This window comes from Mesocricetus auratus, unplaced genomic scaffold, assembly GCF_017639785.1.
Source record: "Mesocricetus auratus isolate SY011 unplaced genomic scaffold, BCM_Maur_2.0 Super-Scaffold_100008, whole genome shotgun sequence".
In the NCBI taxonomy this organism is placed as follows: domain Eukaryota; kingdom Metazoa; phylum Chordata; class Mammalia; order Rodentia; family Cricetidae; genus Mesocricetus; species Mesocricetus auratus.
This window is the reverse complement of record NW_024429192.1, coordinates 66810736-66817939: the sequence shown is the minus strand read 5'-3', so window position 1 is coordinate 66817939 and position 7204 is coordinate 66810736. Positions and strand designations below refer to the sequence as shown.

General features: G+C 41.8%; 1 pseudogene; it reads right to left on the bottom strand.

Annotated features, from left to right (window-relative positions):
* Window positions 1-284: 284 nt before the first annotated feature.
* On the bottom strand, window positions 285-1236 carry LOC121142060 (annotated as a pseudogene).
* Window positions 1237-7204: the final 5968 nt, after the last annotated feature.

Genomic DNA, 7204 nt, shown 5'->3' with positions numbered 1-7204 from the left:
TACAAAAAGTGGAGGACTGACAAGATTTGGATTTACAGTATTTCCTCCACTTGTCTGCATTCCCAAAGCCTAGAAAGGATAGGAGCAGGGCATGAGGCAAGGATGGCCAGTGTCTTCTATTCACTTGCTACAGAGTAGCGTTTTTTATTGTTGTTTTTGTTTTTGTTTTTAATTTAAGACAAGCACTTGCTAAGTAGTCCCAACCCATCTGGAACTCTCTATGTAGACCAGGTTGATCTTGAACTCACAGAGATCCACCTGCCTCTGCCTCCTAAATTATGGGGTTAAAGGTCTAAGCCATCATCAAGACAGGCAAGCATAATTTTTTCCCTTCTTTTTAACAGACTTAATTCCCAGTCCCCAAATCTTATGTGATTGTGTGATGACCACAACTGGAGCCTCTGAACAGAGACTCTGGTGTGGTTTTTCACAAGATGTTCAATAAATTTCTGACAAGGAGAGTTGGTTAACAGTTTCTTTCCAGAGATCAAGGGTCATGTAGCTGTAGGTCTTAGAGACAGCATAAAAGGTGACCTTGGCAAAATTGTTTTGGGTGGCATGTGGCCCCTGGCTGATGAGTAACAGTCAGCAATGCTGGCCACCATCAGAAGCTTCTTGGACCCATGAGCAGAGACAATGCCAGTGCCTCCGGGGGCAAGGATGAGACCTGCCAACACATAGACGCAGCATTCTGTTGCCTTGCATGGAGCAGTGAAGGGCTTGCCTATCTTCCTCCCTCAGTCGCCTCTTCAAACAGGGAGGATCGAAAATTTGGCTAAGATGTTGGCCCTACATGCAGCAGTGTCTACTCTCTTGGAACATTTAACACCAAGACCATCATGACCGTTGTTGTCCCCAAGATCAACAAAAGTGTTTGAACCTCATCTACTGACCAGCACAGGTCTGCTTGTGCAGCTCTTTAGAACTGGCCCAATCCCAATCCTTTAGAGATGCTCCCAGGAAAAAGTTGATAAGCTTGGATTCCTTGCTAGACAAGAACAGGTAGATCTCCTCCAGGGACTTGATCTTCACGTCTTTGACCAGGGAGCCCAGCCTGGTGACAGGAATCCACTCCTTCTCTTCAGCCTTACCTCCACACACTCTGTGACCTTGATCATGGCCAGGGCCTTGACCATGACCGTGCTGGCTGCTCTGCAGCAGAAGCTGCCATGGCAGCCTCCTAAGTCTTCCTCCCGCCACCCTGTCCTCTGTTTCCTCCCTCTGGACCCGTGTCATCTCTCACTTGGTGTTTTCCTGAAGAAGAAGGAAGCATTCTTCTTGAACTGTCACAGGGTCACACCACTGAATGTGGTGATCACAAAGAACATTTAGTAACAGTAAAAGGTGGCTACTGCCATTAAAAATGGCAGAAGTAGCTTGTGGGTAAAGGATTAAGGACAAAATTATAAAATTCCTTTATCAAATGATGTTTCCACAAGGATTTCTGAAAAGAGTGAATTCGAACAGCATCTTACCCAGCTTGGGGGCAGCACAAAGTTTAAAATTCAGTTAGGTGAAAACCTGGTTGGTATTTTTAACATGGCGGAGTTGTTACTTTATGTAGGAGAAGTTTATGAAGTCGGTGTACATGAGGAGTCTCTGTCAGCTCTTTTGAAGGACGTACGATGGGAGATAGTTATCTTAGGGCTGATGAATGTTTCACCAGCAAAGGCTTGCAGTGGAAAGGTTGCTATGGTTCTATATCAACTGTGCTGGTGTAAAGATGGGTGAGAATCTGGGTTTTGGAAAAAAGTTAAAGCTGGAAGCACTGCATTCTCTCTCTCTCTCTCTCTCTCTCTCTCTCTCTCTCTCTCTGTGTGTGTGTGTGTGTGTGTGTGTGTATGTGTGTGTGTTTGGGGTTATGCTCCTACATGTACGTATGGGTGTGCTCACTTGTGAGAGCAGGCACATATATGGGAGCCAGAGGTTGACATCAGAGTGCCTTTGCGCTCTGGCTTCATCTTGTTCACTGAGACATGGTCCTCTCTGAAGCTGAGCCTTGATGTCTGCACTAAAGTGTCTGGAGAGTGAGGCACCCCTCGGCTCTGGGGTTAAGGCTTGCATTTCTAGACTCAGTTGTTATGTGAATGTTGGGATCTGAACTCAGGTCCTGTGTTTGGGTAGCAAGCACGTCACTAACTGTGTGATTCCTTCAGCCCTACCACACTGTTTTTTTTCCCTGAGTCCACGGGCAGCACTGGAGCTAAAACAATTTATTACCAGAGTTAGATGTTGTACTTCATGATATCATAGAAATCATTAAGTGCTTTAAAAGCCATGCTCTTAGCAGTCAATTGTGTTCAAACTTTGTAAAGATGAAGACTTCAATCACATGCAGAGATACGATGTGAAGTTTAAACAGATGAAATCACAAAAGTGTTTTATATATATATATATGCATACATACATATTCTGAGAAGAATGCTGATTAAAAAAACATTTCATGGTAACTTATGTTATTCAAAACTGTGTCAATTGTTAGGGAAAAGCCTGCATGGATGGGGAGATGGTGCAGCAGATAAAGACCCTTGCTGTGATCACTTGAATTTAATGCTTGGAGCTGGAGCCTTCAGGGCAGAAGGGGAGAACACATTCCTGTAAGCTGTCTTGGAGCCACACACACACATAAAATAAATAAATGTTTAAAAAATGTTTAAACTTAGTTCTTCATCTATGTCACTTCAAGGAAGAAATTCTAACAAATTTTTTTAAAAAATTAAGTTTACTAAAAAAGTTAAGATTTGAAAGAGTAAGGTGGAAAAAACCTGCTTAGAAATGTTGCAGGGACATGTGATTTTTATAGTTGAAAATAACCTTCCTACAATTTAATTGCAAGAGTTATAATTGATTATCTGAATGCCTGGAGACATAGTTTCAGCAATATTTCATTTTAAAATTTAATGTTATTTTTAATTAGCATACAAATTAATATGTTTCCTTATGGCATTTTGATACATTGTGCTGGTTGATCCTCTCTCTACTTATGTACACACACACACACACACACACACACACACACACACACACGCGCACACACACACACACGCACTCACTCGCACACACACACACACACGCATGCACACACGCACACACACACACACACACACCCCACCCAGTATTTCCCTTTCTGCTTCCACATCAAGTATGTTCTACAAGCTTCTCCGCTTCTCTTTTGGAAGTCTTTCCCCCTTCTCATGGTCTGCTTTCTAATATCACCACCTTTATACACAGTCACTCCAACATAAATAAAAATTAGAAGCCAGGGTTCACATATGAGAGACAGAGATTTGTCTTCTGAGCCTGGGTGATAAAAGACCATGATCAAAAGCAACTTGGGGAGAAAATGGTTTATTTCACCTTACAGTTTGTAGTCCATTGTCCAGGGAATTCAGGGTGAGAACTCAAGGTGGGAACCTGGAAAAATTGATGAAGAGGCCATGGGGGGGTACTGCTTACTAGCTGCTCCTCATGACTTGCTCAGCTTGCTTTCCTATACAAGGCAACCTGCCCAGGGGCAGCACTGTCCACAATAGGTCGGGCCTTCTTACAGAAATCATTAATCAAGAACATGTCCTGCAAGTCCATCTGGTGGGGGTAGTTTTCCAATTGAGATGCTCTCTTTGCAAATGATTATAGCTCATGTCAAGTTGACAAGACAAAACAAAAAATTTGCCAACATACTGGTTAATTAACTTAATATCTAATTTCCACTTCCAAACATTTTCATATAAATTTCATTATTTCGTTTTTCTTTGTGGCTGGACAATATTCTATAGTGCATGTATACCATGTTTTTATGATCCATTCATCCATCGATGGACTTCTCAGCTGACCACATTTCCTTGTTATTGAGATAAAGGAGCAATAAACATGGATTTACAAGTATCTCTTTGACAAGACAGTGAGCCCTACAGGTCTATGCCCAAGAATGATCCTTTCAAGCTACAGTTTTGGTTTTTGTTTTATCCGTAGTGACTGCAACAGCTTACATTCCACCAACAGTGAGTTCCTCTTTTGCTGCATCCTTACCAGAATTTGTTGCCATCTGCTTTCTTGACGATAGACATTCTGACTAGGGTGAGATAACAATTGAAAAATCTTTTTAATTTGCATTTCCTCAATGGCTAGGGATGTGGAACATTTTTTAGACTATCTATTAGCCATCTATTTTTCTTCTTTTAAGGACAATCGTTTCCGGAAGGAACCCAAGTGCCTGGCCCAGCCCCAGGGTTCAGGAACTGCAAGCACCACCACAATGCACAAATAAGTGATGGAAAGATGGGAAAGACAGAGTATGTGATGGGAAGATGGCAGCAAAAGAGAAGCAGAGGGGTTTGTTCGCTGTGGAGAGGGATGGGACTGGAGATGCCGTGGTGGTGAGGAGCCTGCACAGCCACCCGAGGCCATGACGATGTCTGAGCCTGGGCCACTGTTGGGAGCCATATCTGGATTCATGGTCCTAATGCAGCTGTGCTGATGTCTGAGGCTGATGTAACCACCGAAGGCCAGGCGGATGTCAATGGTCTGGGCTGCCACCTGAAGCCATGTTGATGTCCAAGCACAGTGCCCCTCATTGGTTAGTGTCACCTGCAGTGACATGGGAGCAGAAGAGCTGGCTCACCCTTCTATGTTTGCTAGAGCAGGAGAGCTGACCCTGTTCATCTTCAGAGCCAGGGGTGGGAGGTGTGGACTGACCAACTCAGCTTCCACCCGGAGCCAGGGAGGGCCATGAGTTGGCCCACCCCAACTTCTGCCCCATCTATGAACAGCTAGAACATGTGAAGGGTACAGTCCTGAGGAACCATAGTTGTTGGATCCCCATGATTCAGGACAATAGGATATCTGAGAGGAGTTTCAGTGAGGGTCCACTATTGGTAGTGTAGCAGAAGCCAGAAGCCTTGACCAGACCAATGACTCATTGCAATGAGCATTTGCAAGTAAAGCTGTTTGGGCAAAAGTGTGTACTGCGTGATACACTACAGCTTACAACACCGGTATGAGAGATGGATATGCGATGGAGAGGTGGGAGAGATGGGGGAGCAGAGTGGCACAAGCAAGGGAGAACTGGAGACATGCCAGCTGCGACTGGTATGAGGGAGGGTGCAGTTAACAGAGGAGCAGTCACTGCCCAAAGGAGTTGGCCAGATGCTTTTTTTAAAAAAAACATTTTCTTTTAGAGTGGTGGTTACAAGGGGGCGGTCATGGAAGGACTGGGAGATGAGTGAGATCTGAGTGCATGATGCAAAATTCCAAAAGACGTAATAAAAATTATGTTAAAAGAATAGACTTTTCAGTTCATTTGGTATTTTTTTTTATTTTTAATTTTTGCAGTTCTTTATTTGTGACATTAATCCACCATCTAACACAGAGCTATCAAAGGTTTCCCTACTGTTCTGTAGGCTTTCTATCAACTGCTGATAGTTTCTTTTGCTGTGGATGTTTTGAATTTCATGTCAAACTATGGGTCTCTTTCCTTGTGCTATTGGGTTTCAATTCGGAAACTTCTTACCTATATTTGTGTTCTGATATGGTTTTCCTGTTTTTCTCTAGGAGAGTGAGGGTTTTCAACTTGTGGGTTGAGACCCCTTTGGGGTCAAATGACCCTTTCACAGGGATCTCCTAAGCCCATTGGAAAACACAGATATTTACATTACAGTTCATTACAGTAGCAAGATTACAGTTATGAAATAGCAGTGAAAATAATTTTATGGTTGGGAGTCACTACAACATGAGAAACTGTATTAAAAGATTATAGCATTAGGAAAGGTGACAACCACTGCTTTAGTGTAGGATTTGAAGTGATTTTTATGAAGGGTGAGAGAAATGGATGTTGTTTCAATTCTTCGAGTGGTTTTAGAGTTTTGCTACTACCATTTATTGAGTAAGATTTTTCCCAGTGCGTGCTTGTGACATAGTTAGGTAGCTATACATGTATAGGCGCATTTTGGGGTCCTCTTTTCTGTTCCATTGGTTTATGTATCTGTTTCTGCACCAACAGTAGGCTGTCTTTGTCACTATGGCTCTGCAGTATAGTTTGAGGTCAGGTGGCCTGGCACCTCTGGCAGTGTTTTCTTCTTTGAATTGCTTTGAGGATCTGTGGCCTTTTGTGTTTCCATATGAGTTTTCTTTCATATTTTTCTTGTCTATGAAGAATACCACTGGAATGTTTATAGGTATTGAAGTTAATGTGCATATTACTTTTGGTAGCATAGCCATTTTCACAATATTAATTCTGCAATCCAGGAGTATGAGAGGTCTTTCTGTTGTTTTTTCCACGGTTTCATTTTTCAGTGTCTCAAAGTTTCATTGCAATGCCTGTCACCTCCTTGACAGTGTTTATTTCTAGACATTTTTTATGAAGCTATTGTTAATGGGACATTTTCACATTTTTCCTGGGCAAGTTTATTATTTTGACATACAAAAGCTACTGACGTTTTATGTTGACCTTTTATTCTAAAACTTTACTGAAAGTGTTTATCAGATGTAAAACATTTATTGTGGAGTTCATGAGGTTGTTTAAGTATAGTGTAGAATCATGCTGTCTGCAAACAGAGATAGCTTTAAATTTTTCATTTCTAATTTCTATTTCTTTTATTTATGTCTCTTGTTTTATTGCTCTAGCTAAAAATGTGAGCACTATATTGAATAAGAGTGGAGAGACTGCCCTTGTTTTATTTCAGACTTTGGAGAAAATGCTTCCATTTCCCCCTGCTTATTATAAGGTTAACTATAGGTTTTATCATATACAGGTGTGTTCGACATATTCCTAGTTTCTTCATGACCTTCATCATGATTAGATGCTGAATTTAGTTAATGACTTTTTGGCATCTATTGAGATGCTCATGTATTTCAGCCCTCAAGGCATTCAGTGGTTTGGATGTGATGAATCAGACTTACACCCCTGAAATGAGACCAACTTGGTGTTGAAGCTGCATCTTCTGAATGTGTGGGGTTTTTTTCTTTTCTTTTCTTTTTTTTTTTGGAGAATTTTTATGTTCATGCTCATCAGGGAATTTGGTCTGCAGTTTTCTTTCCTGTTGTGTCTTGATGCAATGTTGTTTTCTGGGCAATGTTGGCATCCTATAATGAATTAAGTACTATTGCTTTGCTTTCTGCTTTTGTGGAACAGTTGGTGAAGTCTTGGTAGGAGGTTTTAGAATCCATCCTGCCCTGGACTCTTTGTAGGGAACTTTTCACCCCTCTT